Consider the following 15166-nt stretch of genomic DNA (forward strand, 5'->3'; position numbering starts at 1 on the left):
AGAACAAGGCAAAAAAGACCCTTCACTGCTGTGGACATCAGGATGAATGCTTTGCCACCACCTTTGTATCTGGAATCACATCTCCAGTTAAAGGAACCAACTCAGTTTTTATTTCATGCCACTGGGTAACTTCTATTCTTTCTCAGATTTGTGAAAATGCTATTAATCCTGTGTGTCCCTCTCAGTAGGTGACATGTGGGTACAGCAGCGGGGGTGGGGGGATTGTTAGGGCCCTCTAAGGTCAGGAGGCATTGCATGGAGTATGGTCTCTTGGGTTAAAAAGAGAAAGGACAGTGAGGGCTGTGGACTGCTTTATGTTACCTCATATACTTTCAAGAAACTGTACTTCTAGGGCACTATGGAAATTTGAGTGAGTTTTACTTCTGAGATAACTTTATAAACAATAAAAGGCCCTGAAAAATCCTAAAATATGAAAGTGCTTTCAATTCATTCCTAAAATGTGAATTCAGCCCTAAGGTGAGTTTATTGGCATACTTTCTTACAACACCCAGCCAAATAAATATAATAGCAGAAGTTTTTGTATGTTTCTGTGTGCCTTCTGTGTGTTTTGGGCATGGTATTCAATGCTTTAAATAGAGTAGCTCATTTAAATAGTAAATTGGGATTTCTTGGAGACTCACAATAATAGCCAGTGTTTATTGTGCACTATGTGCTAAGCATTGTGCTGAGATGAATTGATGGAATTTCATGTAATCCTCAAGATAGTTATTTTACAGATGAAGAAACTTGGACTTAGGAACAACTGAGTAATTAGCCCAAGGTGTCTTGGCTTCCAAGTGGAGGAGCTGGGACTTGAACCCAGGACTGTCTGACTAATTGTGAGTTGTCCAATTTATAGTTTATCTTTGGCAGTTTCTCTAAAAATACTCAACTGACTTCTCCCCTTAACAAATGAACTCAGCTTATATTACCCAGGGAATGAAAACTTTCAGTTCAGGGAAAACACAATTAGAGTTCAAAATCTTTTGTTTTGGAAAAGAGCATACTACACATTAAAAAAATAACAATAAGGACCAGTGGTTTTTTAATTAAGCAGGTCACCAGTTACCTGAACAAGGAAGAACAGAGTGGTTTTTTAACTTCAGGTTTTGTCTCTTCACAAAATACTCTTCACTGTGTTTTCTTTTTCTTGATTTTGCAAGCACTGTATTAAAATGGATGCTGCCTTAAATGTAAGCATAGTTAAAACCCAGTCTCAATTATGTATAATCCAAGAAAATCCCAAGATATTGATTAGCTAAATGAACTTTTCTACATGCACATCAGAGGGCTAGTGATGAGAAGGGTACAGGAAATAGTAGCATTTATCAGCACATTTTGCTGCTGACTTTGAAAATGTGTTTGGTACAGTGCAACGTGTTTCTTGAATTCAAAGGAAAATCAGGCAGATTTGCATCTGTCATTTTATTTCTCATCCCCCTGCAGTCATCTTATTGTATTCCACAAAGAAGAACGAAAGAATTTTGACTTGTGGACTTGGGGAGGGAAAATGATTATTGTTGGGGGTGAATGGAAAATATTCAGTTATGGAGAAGATTTGGCAGCCTAGTAGGGTTACAAAATGGAAGAATAGGGGTCTCCCTTATTAAGGGGAACTGGAAGATGTCAGAATGTTAAGTGCAAACAGTAAACTATGTAATTATTGTGCCTCTTACACACCCATGGGGCAGAGACCTCCCATACTTTCTAATTAGGATGGGTTGGCAACTGAATGGATCAGTGAGGATTAGAACTTATACAGGTACATTCTGCTCCTTTGGATATAATTCTTTTCCCAGGGTGGCAGGAGTCAGGATTATAGAGCAGGTATGGTTTCCTTTTGCCCCCTGGCTATCTTCCCCTTCATCTTCCCTTCCATATTAGATGGTTCTGCCCCGCTTCCAAACTCAGATAACCGTAGGAAAGTATTCTCATGTCCCAAGAGAAATGTCTCAAAGGATTTTTACCTGGGATGTGAATCAGGCCTGGGTATTTTAAGGATTTTCTATTTCTGTGTTTTAGCTGACTGTTTGGTTCGTAGGACCAATTCCCTGTTCACCCAGCCTCCCCTCCTTCCCCCAGTACATACACACACACACCCACACACACTCCTTCCCTCACTCCCTCCCCCCTTCTCTGTAGAATGACCTGGTTGATTGAGACTAGGAACTAAGCAGGAAGGTAATGTCAAACTGAAATTTCCACACATTATCTAAAAATGTAATTCATCAGCTTCAGGGTAGGAGGAAAGTGCATTCTGAAATGTGTTAATGGGAAATTCATTTTTTTTCTTGTCTTCTGGGAGGTGTGGCAGGGTGATTTCTCTTTTCAGTCTGCCTCCCCCACCCCACAACAGCCCCATTCCACATCTCCCTTACTGCTCTTAACTGATGAACTCTGTATCTGTCTTCATTCCTTGTAAGAACTAAAGATCTTTAAGTTGCCTTTTTATTTTTTCTACAGTCCCCAAATTGAGCTTTGATGGGAGAAGATATTTCTAGTTTGGAGAGAAGATAAAATTCAGATAGAGACCATATATTTGGATAAGGCTTTTACATTTGTAAAACATTTTCATTCAGCCAACAGTATTTATTTAGTGTCTGCTCTCTCAGACCAAATAAATGTTATTCCCTTTCCTTCTCTTCTCTTAAATTCTGTATCAGGGTCTGTGAAGAAGCCAGAGAGGATAAGACATAGTTCGTGCCCACACGTTGCTGCCAGCAGGGCAGTGATGGGGGAAGCCAGGACAAAGTATGGGGTCCTACGGCAGCCTGCAGGTCTGGAAGGGGCTGGAACGCATGTCTGTCCACCTTTACTGTTTTGCGTGTGATGGTAGTGGGGGTGAGGGTGGGGGGTGTTTGTTTTGTTTTTCACCAAGGTCCAAACTGACCCTTCCTGACCCTGGCTAGTAGTTTCATTAGCACAGAAGGATGCATCACAGAAGGACGGAGTTTTGATGGAATGCCTGCTATGTGTCAGCTACGTATTATATATATTATCTCATTGAAGCTTTATGTCAGTTATGTATGATCAGTGGTATTATCCCCATTTTATAGATAAGGAAGCCAAGACTTAGAACAGTTAGCTGGAGAGTGGGGTTAGATCTGTCTGACTGCAAAGTCTGTGATCTGTTACCTTGTCACTCTGGCTGTGCTAAATGAATATGAACACATCAGCTATGGGTGTTCAAAAGAGAGAAAGACGACAGTAGGCTGGGGTTCTCAGAACAAGTGTCAAATGAGCCTTGATCTTGGTAGAGAGCAGGTTGTGGGAGACTAGTCCATAAAGAGGGAAGCAGTTGAGCAAGGCTTCAGAGACATCTTCAAGGGATAGTGAATGGAACAGTCAGGACTATTCCGTGGGAAAGTGTTATTAGTGGCCCCTTTGTGTTGATGAAATAACTGAAGCTCAGAAAGGTTAAGTAATTTATCCAAGGTCATAGCTAATAAGCGGTAGGGCTAAGATTTGAACCCAAGTTTGTCAGACTCCAAAGTCTGTGTTTTTTTCTACTTTCCTAATAAATAACCCAACCTAACACAGAAGGAGGTGGACAATTTGCAGACTCCCCATGGTGTCTGTGATTTGAGGATCATTGTTTATCTTGCTGAGGTCAGGCACAAGTTCTCTCAGTGACTCTCCTTGCACCTACTTCAGTTTCTTGCTGACTTACAAATTTGGTTTTCTGCTTGGCCCTTGTTTTGTAGTTGGATGTCTGGTGATATGTGAGGTCCCATTACCATAAGTGGATACAGATAGTTCGGGTAATTACTCTAATTCCTATGGCTGATAATGGAATTTCTTACCACAAACATCTTGACTCAGATTTAATCATTTTATTGGTGGTATGAGCATAAAGCGTATACTTAATAATCCCCCAAATTTCCCTTTGTGTCTGTTTTCAAAGGCTTTGACATTCAGTACTTCCTCTGACCCTATCAAAATAGCCAACATATTGAGGCCAGTGCCCCCCAAAGAAGACTTGAGTCAAGAGCACTTGGTTTCTTCTTTTCCTTGCTCTTTCTTCTTTTTTTTCTTTTCTTTGCTTGCTGCCTGTCCTGTCTCCTCTTTTTGCCTTTTTATGTACTCACGTGCCATTTGATTAAAAGAGGATTTGAATTGGCTTTGTAAGATAATATGAAAGAGAGCTAGAATTAAAATAGCTATGGGTTTTTTAAAAAGCAAGGTAGAGCAAAATGGGCATAGAATGAATGGTAAAAGGAGAACCAGAAGGAAAATTAAATTACATGTGGCTAGGTGACTTGTCTGAGAAGTAACCAACCACCTAGCCTAAGTTTTCTTTACATGAAGGAAAAATGGATGGTGACAACCTTGATCCCATTCTCAAGTGGTAAGCAGGATCCCAGCCCCCTCCCACCTTCCCCCCGACACTCACATTAGCCCACAGACCTCTGCGGAGACACTTGCCAGCTATGATACAGGATGGGATATGAAGCCTGAAATCACATACATAGAGTTTTTCTTTCTTCATCTTTCTTGCTTGAGCCCATGTTGGATTGATTGACATGTTTTTTTTCTGGCCAAGGAAGTCAGTGACAGAGGCTGCCTGACTGGAGTCCCTGTTTTCACTGTTTTTGTAAACAATGTGCCAAAGGAAGTGTTCTGAAGTGAGCTTCCTTGCCTGCTGCCATGAACTGAGGTATTAACTGGTCTCCAGGTCTCTACAGTCTTCCCCTCTCCCCTCAAACCCTGAGGCTGGGCACACAGGTACTTCAGTACTCTGCTACCATCTTCCTGGTAAGGGTCCCTGCAATGAGTTCTGGCAGGTTCTGCATTGCCCAGGACTCTGAGCTGGACAGCAAACAGGAAAATCAAATGTTACTCTCACCTTCTGGCCCTGACCCTGGAAACTGGAACTAGTTCTCAGCCACCTTTTCTCTTCCCCAGTGCCCCTTGCCAGTAAGTGGAGCTTTTTCAATGAGACAGACCACTGTCTAAGTACAAAAGAAATACAGCACTACCCCAGAGTGCTCCACCCGCCCCAACATACACACACATACCGAATGCTTCCTTCTCAGAAATACCAGACACAGTGCAGTGAACTCTAACCAGAAGTGAGACAGATATCAGTGAAATCTTGCACTATTCCCCAGCCCCTCTCACACACACACATAATAGGTATGTGCCTGGCCTTTCATAAGTCGCTTTTTCCTTGTGGACCTCCCATTTTCTCGACATACAATACGAAGATAGATCCTTACCCTACCTTCTTTGCATGGGACTTGGAATTCAAACAGCTGACACATGTGGAGGCACTTGTAAACTAAAGCAGTCTATAAATGGGAGGGGCCGCTTCTGTCTCTTGACTGCTTCCCTCTTCTCACCAAGTGTCCTACCCCTGGGCCAATAGATGGATAAAGACAGAGGAAAGGAAAAGTAGGTATCTATTTGTTCTTGGTTCAGTCCTCAGTTATATAATTCCAAATAGGAAATAGGAAATGCCATATGAGAAGGCAGGAGAGTGGAATGGGACCTTACATTTATTAAGAACTGCTGGATGCCAGTTGCTTTATATTTGTTATCTCATTTAATCCTGACCACAACCCCAAGAGGTAATAGCAGCCCCATTCTTTAGATGAGGAAACCAAAGCTCACGTTGTTTGAAGTGACTGACCGAGCTGTCTGTGTACCCATGTCTGTCTGACCACATGCTGCTGCCAGTTGGAACAAGAGACTTTCACAGAGAAGGTTCCTCGCATCCTTGCTGTTTCATCCTGAATCTTGCATGTGGCTGTGTAGGATGTATTCCAGTAAACCTCAGAAATAGCTACGGTAATAATGAATAGCAGTTTTAGTGGTTCTGGAAGATTGTAAATGAAAGCCTTCAGTTCAGTATTTGAAAATGCCAGGATGATTTCTGAGATTGTTTTTTAAAACCAGGCCACCTCTATGAGTGGCAACATGATAAAATGGAAGGTTCCACCAAGTTCTCATTATAGCTATGGGACTTTCAGTGGATCAAACTGTTCTGTGCCTCAGATTGTTGTGCATAAAATGGGGAAAACGACACTGGTACTTTCCACCTTACTGTGTGTTGACGGGAGATGAGCTACTAATGTGTTGGTAAGTCGTTAAAGTGCTATACCAATTCAGGATATTACTGTGGTCACCTAGAAGATAGAACATTGTGAGGAGGGGATTTGTAAGGATAAAGCAAATACTAAACCCCTTGTGATAAGCTAGTTTTACTTTCTCGTCTGTCTTCCAGATGTTTTGTTCAGTTATCTATGTACATCTCAACAAAAGCTGATTAACTGCCTCAGACATCAGTGTCTAACTGTTATTAATGCTCAAGCTGATCAAATTACAATGCCACAGATACTACTTGTGCTGTTAATATTAGATTTCGGATTCCGGTCTATAATGAATGATTTTTCCTCCATGCATTGGAAAAATTGGTTAGCAAGGTTCATAAGAAAGTTTAATTAGCAGGCTGTTTGTGAAAATAGTGGTCGTGAGTCATCATTTATAATGTTGAATTGTTCTTCCGTTCCTTGAAGAGCCACGTAGGATCCTTGTGTTTGGGAAGCTGGTGTCTGCATGCTGCCCACTTGAACTGCCCGTGTAACAAACTAATGACAAAAACAGCACATTTTAAATCCGAGAGAGGAAGAGGAGGTGTAGGGTATTTGTATATTTGTGTATGTGTGTCTGTGTCTTCCCGGGGAATATCATAGACCTACTATAATCTGGAACTGTGCTAGGCAGGATAGCTTTGTGATTAAGACATAGACTGCTTGTGTTAGCATCCCAGCCTCATTAGTTACTAGCTGTGTAACAGGCAAGTTTTTCCCCTCTCTGTGCCTCGGTTTTCTCATTTGTAACATAGGGATATTGATAGGATTATTGTGAGCATCAACATATAAAACACGCAGAACAGCATCTGGTAAATAGTATATAATTCTTACAGCAGTTCTGTGAGGTGTAGGTATTATTAGCCCTATTTTACAGGTAAGGAAACTGGCTCAGAAAAGTTAACTAACTTGTTCAAGGTCACACAACTTCTAAGTGTCAGAACAAAATTGAACCCATGTTTGTTTGACTCTATTTTTTAAAAGTTTACTTTAGAGAGAGAGCGCATGAGCGGGGGAGAGGGGTAGAGGGAGAAAGAGAGAGAGAGAGAGAGAGAGAGAGTCCTAAGCAGGGGCCCCATCCAGCGTGGAGCCTGACATGGGGCTCAATCCCACAACCCAAGGATCATGACCTGAGCGGAAATCAGGAGTCAGACCTCAACCGACTGAACCACCCAGGCACTCCTGTTTGACTCTGTTTTTATCTGCAATACTAAAGTGGCTCCCAGGGTATTGTGCCTAGTTAGTTAAGTATAGATAATGTGCAAGTGTATGGCTGTATCTGTGCACCTCTACATGTGTACTTCTGCTTTGGTGTCCATACAGCCACACACAATTATGTTTTGTTTCTCCCCTGGGTCTTTGGTTCTCTGAGTGAAACTCCTTGAGCTATTGTATGCTGATACATAGTGAGCTAGACCCAGATTTGTACAAGATGAAAATACGTCTTCAGACGTCTGACCCCCTCCCCACTATGCATCTCTGTCCTGTGTCTAGATTATCCCAGAGCAAGTCTATGTGATGTCCTCTAAGAAACAGAATCATAGACTGTTACAGTAAAAAGAGACCTTAGAACTGTTCTCTGGCTTCATTTCCTTTTTCCTGTGGGCCCCTCTGGTATCTCAGGAACTATAGCTCAGAGCTGGGGCCCACACCCCCAGGCTAGGGTAATTATATCCTGAGGCAGTATTCTGTCCTGTTTCAAAGAGTAGTGCTCATTTGGGAATCTCATCTAAAAGTCTTTCCCAAAGGTGTTTAATAGGTTATATGTTTTTTTAAAAGAGGTTCTGTGACCAAATGAGTTTGGGAAACTGAAGTGAACCAAATTAAAAAGGGTTGTTTTTTTTTTTAATCACTGCTTCTTTGAGTCTGTGCTAATGCGTGTTACAAATCTTAAAAGGAATGGTATAATACATAACATTGCCCTAGGAACTTTTTTTTCCTCCAGCATTTTATGGACTGTCATTCTAAGCCAGGAGGAGCTCTATTAGGGATAAGTTTGTAGTAGAAGGGAAGGAGGCAGTTTGGGATAGTTCCTACCTGATGACCTCCTGTTTTCTGTTAAGAAAGATGTGGGGTTCTCTACTACACATGAGTGGGCAAGCAGAGGCCTTGGTGTCCTAGGAAAGTCTTAATGGCTCTGAGGAGAAACCGAATATGGTGCCAGATGGATCCATCCCTTCTGCACCAACACAGCCCCATCAAACATTAGGCATTTTTGTTAGAAATTACCGAGTACTAAGCATGTTTTGGGCATGATTTAAATCATGAGTTCCTTTGGTTTTCTGATTGTCAGGGTAACATTTCATTTTCCATTGCCCAAAAGAGGTGAGCCATAGAAGGTATTTATGTTTTGCAATTCTCACACACATTCCTGGGCATTCCTTCATTTTCACCTCTCCCAGGTACTTGACTCAGTGTAATGATGCTGGTCACACTTGCACAGAATAGCCATTCCCCAAGAAGCCCTTAGCTTTAAAAAAAAAAATCAAAGAAGATGGCTTCCCTCCTTGCTTCTTACACTACAGACCCATTTCTGCATGAGTCCTTTTGTTCTTGGGTTTTTATTTCTTGATTTTGTCTTATTTCTTATCTGCAAGCTGACTGGCGATGAAAAGGGAAAATGTGCTTTGATTCTTGTTTCTTTTTTTTTTTTCATGGATCTGGGAAATATCTATTCTAGCATTTGTCAGATCCTAACATGATCATGAGATTCCTGTCTGGTACTTCACTATCTGCGAACTCCTTGATGATAGGGATGGGGTACTCATCTCTGCATTTCATACCGCTGTTAGTGGTGAATCCAAGGCCAGAGATCCCCAAGCCCTGATTTCAGAAATGACACACTGACAAAGATTCTCCGACAAAGTCTTTCTCCAGCTCTGCACAGACAAGTTATTTTTCTCACCTCCTTCATCGAGAGCCATGAATTTTCTTTTACTTTGGATAAAGACAGTTTCAATAGATTTATACTCAGTTAATATTTATAAAGCATCTACCTTGTGCCAGGCCCTCTCACATAAGTTATCTCATTTAATCTAAATCCCAACATGATATTGGAAGCCTCCACACACGCCTTCTCCACAGTGTCTGATGGGAGTTTTGGAAGCCGTTGTCTTACTGTTACATACAGCACTTCCTTTCACCCACAGACATTTCACCCACAGAATCTCATTTTGCCCAAAGGCTAATTACAGTGTATACAATTACTACTAACCTGATGACTTTTTCTACCCCTTCCTCCTTTGTTGTTGTTAGACCATCATTTAACATCAGCTGCATTTCTGGAATCACCTGTTGGTTTTGCATCCATTCTGGGTGGAAAGACTTGTCTGTCTGACATCCAGACCTTTTGTTGTATGTGAGAGTAAGCCAACCAAGAATTAAGAATTCTGGTTCATTTCTCTGACTAGCTGGGAGTTTGCCAAAATCCTCCTCTTTTTGTTTCAACCCTTGTTAAAAATATGTTTAAATGTTTGACTATTCTTTCCTGTCTGTAAGAATATTCTGAACATAATTTAATTGAGTGTTGTTTCGATTAAGAATCTTTCATTGCCCCAGGGTCATCAGTCTGAACACTTGTTTTTGTGTGATAAATGCTGAAGGGTGAGGTGGTTGTCGCTGAGGTTTCTATTATCCCTCGTACATTACCTATTTTTTCTCTTTCAGCTTTTTTTTTTAAACTAAGTACTTGATACTAGCTTTTTATCTCATGAATCGCCTTTCTTCCCTGAACAGACAGAAGAAAAATAGGGTTCAGATTAGTTTCATTTTGTCATTTGTTGAGGTATATTATTGAAATACATATTTGAAGATCTGTCATTGGAGCAACTTATTTTATAGGACAAACCAAAAGAGGTTAAAAAAAAAAAACCTCCTTTGGGAATTTGTCAGTTGGCTTTCTTTGTGCAATATTGTAGTTTTGTAACCAGTCCTTCCTGCTCTGGGGACTGCTGGAAATCATTTTGTATACTTTGCATTTCCATGAACCTTACCCCAGTAATACAGGCTTTGTTTCACATTTACTTGAACAGTTTGGGTGATACTGCCTCTGAAATCAGGAAACTCTGTTAAAAGCCTGTTTGGACTTTGGAGCCAGATGGACTTGGGTCTTGGGATCTGAGGTCTCTGGACATCAGTCTTCTTGATTGTAAATGGCAGTGATAATTGTTTCAGGGAGCATATGAGATGAGAGAAATAACGTACTCAGCTAGAACTTAAATGTTCTCACCAAAAATATGAGTAAGTAAATAAATAAATGTGCTTTATCATTGCACATCATATCAAATCGTATCATATCATCATGATGTGCACTTTAAATATCTTACAGTCATATTTGTTGACTATATCTCAGTAAAGCTAGAAAAAAAATAAAGCACTCAGTACAATAACTGGCACATGGTAAGCACTCAAAAAAATAACTATTTTTGTTCCTATTTATTCATTGAGTTCATTCACTTATTGAGTTCATTCACTCATTCATTCATTCAACATAGATTTATTGGAAGCCTACTATGTGCCAGACCTTGGTCATACCAAGATTAATAAGATCCATGTCCCTGCCCTTAAGGGATTTAGGGTCCATTAGGAAATACATTTAGTTCAGCAAGCTCATATTGAATGCCCACTGTGGGACAAGTGTTTTGCTCATTGCCATCTTGATGCTACATGATGAGTTCTCAGCTTCTAAGGAAACTACATCTACTTAGGAAGCCAGAATGTAGCCTCTGGAAATAACCTAGTACTGGTTCAATGTAATTTTAAATACTTCAAGAATTCAAAATAAGGGAGACCAGGTCCTGTCTTTTTCAATAGTGTTTGTTGTTGGCAGAAAGCAGACACACTCAGAATTTCAGATGCCTAAATGATTCTTGAATCTGTGCCAGAGGTATGGGGAGATGTCACATATACATCTGAGCCCAGATTCAACTTGGAAACAGTATTGACATTTCAGGTTGATACCAACAATCAGCGGCCTCCTGGAAGTAGTGGCTGTGAACCGAATGGCAGGTCTGTCTCCTCAAGGGAAAGATGCTCATGCTTCCTCCTCCTGCTGGAATGCCCTTCTCCATCTATTGTGTGGCTGTCTCCTATCAATCTTTTTGAATTAGTCTCAGAAATCCCTCTCTCCTACTGTCATAACACTGAACCATACTCTACAATCATTATTATTCATAGGTCTGACTTTCTAGTAGACCATGAACTCCTTGCTTCTTCCTCAGTCCTCAGTTTCAGAATCTGGAGGACAGACTTGAAGATGACTGATACTAAAGTCCTTTCCAAGACTGTCATTCTGTGATATACTAGATCCAGTTTGGCAGGCACAACCAAGTTAGAAAGTGGGAATGGGATACTTGGGTGGTATATATTGAAATTAAATGAGAAGAATGAGGACTTAGAGATAGTACTAGAAAACTCAGGCTCTGTCAAAGTCTCAGACACACTGTGCCATGTCCAGCAGGTGTTTAGCATACAAATGAGCACATATTCAAGAAACCAGGGCACAGCAAAAAAAAATGCACAGGCTCTGGAATCAGAGGAGTCTGGCTACTATTCTGCAGCCAAATAACCTTGGATATGTTACATCTACTTCCTGGGCCTCAGATTCCCCTACTGTAAAACGGGGATAGAAATGCCTGCCTCAAAGTGATGAATCACTGGACTCTACTCCTGAAACCAGTACTACACTATACGTTAACTAACTTGAATTTAAGGGGCACCTGGGCAGCTCAGTTGGTTAAGCCTCTAACTTTAGCTCAGGTCATGATCTCACAGTTGGTGAGTTTAAGCCCCACGTTGGGCTCGCTGCTGTCAGCACAGAGACTGCTTCAGATCCTCTGTTCCCCCCTTCTCTCTGCCCCTCCTCTACTCTCAGATCCTCTGTCCCCTTCTCTCTCTGCCCCTCCCCCACTAGCGCCCTGTCAGAGTCTCTCTCTCTCTCTCTCTCTCTCTCTCTCTCTCTTAAAGATAAATAAACATTAAAAAAAAACTAACTTGGGGCACTTGGGTGGCTCAGTCGGTTTAGGGACCAACTCTTGGTTTTAGCTCAGGTCATGATCTCATGGGTTCATGGATTTGAGCCTCATATAGGGCTCTGCATTAACAGCGCAGGACCTACTTAGGATTCTCTCTCTCCCTCTCTCTGCACCCACCCCCCACCAATCACACTCTCTCTCAAACTTAACAAAATTTTTTTAAGCTAACTTGAATTTAAATAAAAAAAATAGTACTTACATAAAAAAAAATGTCTGCTTCAGAAGTTGTGAAGATTTAAATAATGATATATGTAATGTGTTTTGCTTGTAGGTGCTTAGTAATTATTCTCTATCCTTTTTATTTCCTCAGTTAGAAATCAGGATAAACTGAAACACGTTGGGAGTGTTGGGTCTAAAATAAATACGATTTAGCTCCTTCCCTGCTGCCGCCCAGTAGTGCAGAGGGGGAGGCTAGGGTACACTCAAGATTTGGCTCCACCCATAACCCACCACCATGGCCAGGGAAGGCATTGTAGCTGGAGGTATAATGGACATTAATACTGCTTTACAAGAAGTGTTGAAAGACTCATTCCACGATGACCTAGCACATGGAATTCACGAAGCTGCCAAAGCCTTAGACAAGCAAGCACCAAGCCCATCTTTGTGTGCTTGTGTCCAACTGGATGAACCTATGTATGTCAAGCTGGCAGAGGCCCTTTGTGCTGAACACCAAATCGACCAAATTAAGGTTGATGACAACAAGAAACTAGGGGAATGGGTAGGCCTCTGTAAAACTGACAGAGAAGGAAAATCCCATGAAGTGGTTGGTTGCAGTTGTGTGGTGGTTCAGGACTGTGGCAAAGAGCCTCAGGCCACGGATGTCACCAAGGAATACTGGGAATGCAAGAAATGAACAATAAAAAACTTAGCCCTTGTTCCTCAAATTAATAAATAAAATATAATTTAGAACCTTTCATCTTAGCATTACAAGGGATCAGTCCGTCTTGCTGACTGCTGCCCCCTTCCCTGATAACAAACATTGGTCTCTGCATACTTCTAGTCATGGCACCCTTACCACCTCACAAGGCAGCCACACTCTCATCAATCATTATTAGAAAGTTCTTCCTTTTATCAAGGCAGAAATCTGCTCCTTAACTTTCTTCTCCCAGATCTTTATTCTCTCCCTTATGACAAGCCTACCCCTGCTTTCCCATGACAGCCTTTCAAATATTAAAATTGGCTCTGAGCACCTCTAGAGTCTTCTCTCCTTCAGACTAAAGACTACAGGTCTTTCAGATGTGTTTCATGGTACTGATTCTTCTGGACATGGGTAAGGCCCTGGTAAAAAAGTTTGCAGCTCTTCCTGGTCCCTTTCTGTTTGGTATATGGGAAATTGAGTAGGTTAAGAGGATATAAGTATGTATGTGAATAGATCATATTCATCTGTTCACCCAACAGGTATTTACTGACTATCCAACAATGTTATGGATCCTTTGGTAAGTCCTGGGGATACAGAGATGAATAAAATAGCATCTTGGCCCCAAGTTGCTCCCACCTAGTGAGGAACAGGGATACATTAAGAGATGGTTTTGAAAAGATATGTCAGTGAGATCATTCCCCTGATCTGCAGGGCTGAGGGGAGTGGGCTGGCATGGTCTTCATATATGTCTTATTCCGCAGCATTATAGAGTCAGTTTGAAGAAACCAGGGGTGCCCCTTTCCTCTGTTTAGTCACTTAGTAAGTGCAGTGGGGGGCTGCCCTCACGTTCACTTGTGTCATTGCTCTGACATTCCAGGCATGCTCCTGCCTCAGGAGCATGTTATGGTTTGTGGGATTAAGCCCCACATCAGGCTCTGTGCTGACAGTACAGAGCCTGCTTGGGATTCTTTGTCTCCCTCTCTCTGCCCCTCTTGCTTACTCCCTCTTTCTCTGTCTTTCTCTCTCAAAATAAATAAACCTTTAAAAAAAAAAAAGATTTCTTCTTTTTGGGATGCTCTGCCCTCAGAGAGAAGGGACTGGCTGCCTCCTTTCCCTCAGGTCTCTGCTCTCATGTCACCTTAGCAGCGAGGACTCACTTGACCATTCTATTAAAATATGGCAACCCCATCCCCTATACTTTTCCCTCCTCTGCTTTGTTTCCTCCCCAGTACTCACCATCATCTGACAACTTTTATATTTTATTTATGTTTCTTGTCTTGCTCCATCACCCTCAATCAGAATATAGATTCAGTGATGGCAGAAACCAAGTATTTTTGTTCTCTTCTGGTCTCAGTAAATGGAACTATGTCTCGCACATGACAAGTGTTCAGTAAATACCTGTGGGGTAAATTCATGCAGTGCTTGGATTCAGCCCTCAGGTTGGAAGGTCATCCCTTGGTAGGAAAATCCTATCAAAATTTTACTGTTTCTTCAAAGCTGAGCTCATGTGCCTCTACCTCCAGGAAGCCTTCTGTACTCTGCTCAGTCAGAATCAGTCTTCATCTCCTCTGTTATGTGTATACTTTTGTTATTGTTCTTGTTCTTGTATATGGTTTTAAAGGAAATATCTCTGGTATATTTATTATTTTTGCTGAGCTATAATTAATTCTTATATCAATTTTTCCCTTCTACATATTAAGTCTCCTGAAGTCAGGAACAATATCTTGGTCATTTTGGGGCCCACTCATGGTATCTGGCATGTTGTAGATGCCTGTTATACATGGAGTCTGTGTGCCTATAGCATATTCTGTGCTCTAATATAAAAGAAAAGCATCAAAAACATTCTCTCCCTTTAAGAAGGTTGGGACCTCAATGAGAAGATAACAGTCTCATAGACAATAGTAGAAAGCAATATTTAATGGGGCATGAGAGAAGAAAGACAAGGAACCAGCCTCCACGGAGCATCTGTTATATGCCAGGCACTTTGCATGCATTATCACTTTTAATCTCCCTAATAATTCCATGAAAAAGTAATCTTAAGTTCATTTTACAGGTACAATTACTGCAGCAGAAAGGAACAAAGTGGGAATGCAGAATTGGGGGATGAAAAGAAATAATGTATACAAAGAAATTCTGAGGACTTTCCCATCTGTGCTTCCCTTCCCTGCTACTAAGGATTAGAT

At 41.3% G+C, this 15166-nt stretch overlaps 1 protein-coding gene and 1 pseudogene across 6 annotated transcripts in view; both read left to right on the top strand.

Annotated features, from left to right (window-relative positions):
- ELAVL4 (ELAV like RNA binding protein 4) overlaps positions 1-15166 on the top strand; it is a 145937-nt gene that overhangs the window by 98886 nt on the left and 31885 nt on the right. The window lies entirely within an intron of this gene.
- On the top strand, positions 12166-14132 carry LOC106973658 (40S ribosomal protein S12-like; annotated as a pseudogene).

This window comes from Acinonyx jubatus, chromosome C1, assembly GCF_027475565.1.
Source record: "Acinonyx jubatus isolate Ajub_Pintada_27869175 chromosome C1, VMU_Ajub_asm_v1.0, whole genome shotgun sequence".
Lineage (NCBI taxonomy): Eukaryota > Metazoa > Chordata > Mammalia > Carnivora > Felidae > Acinonyx > Acinonyx jubatus.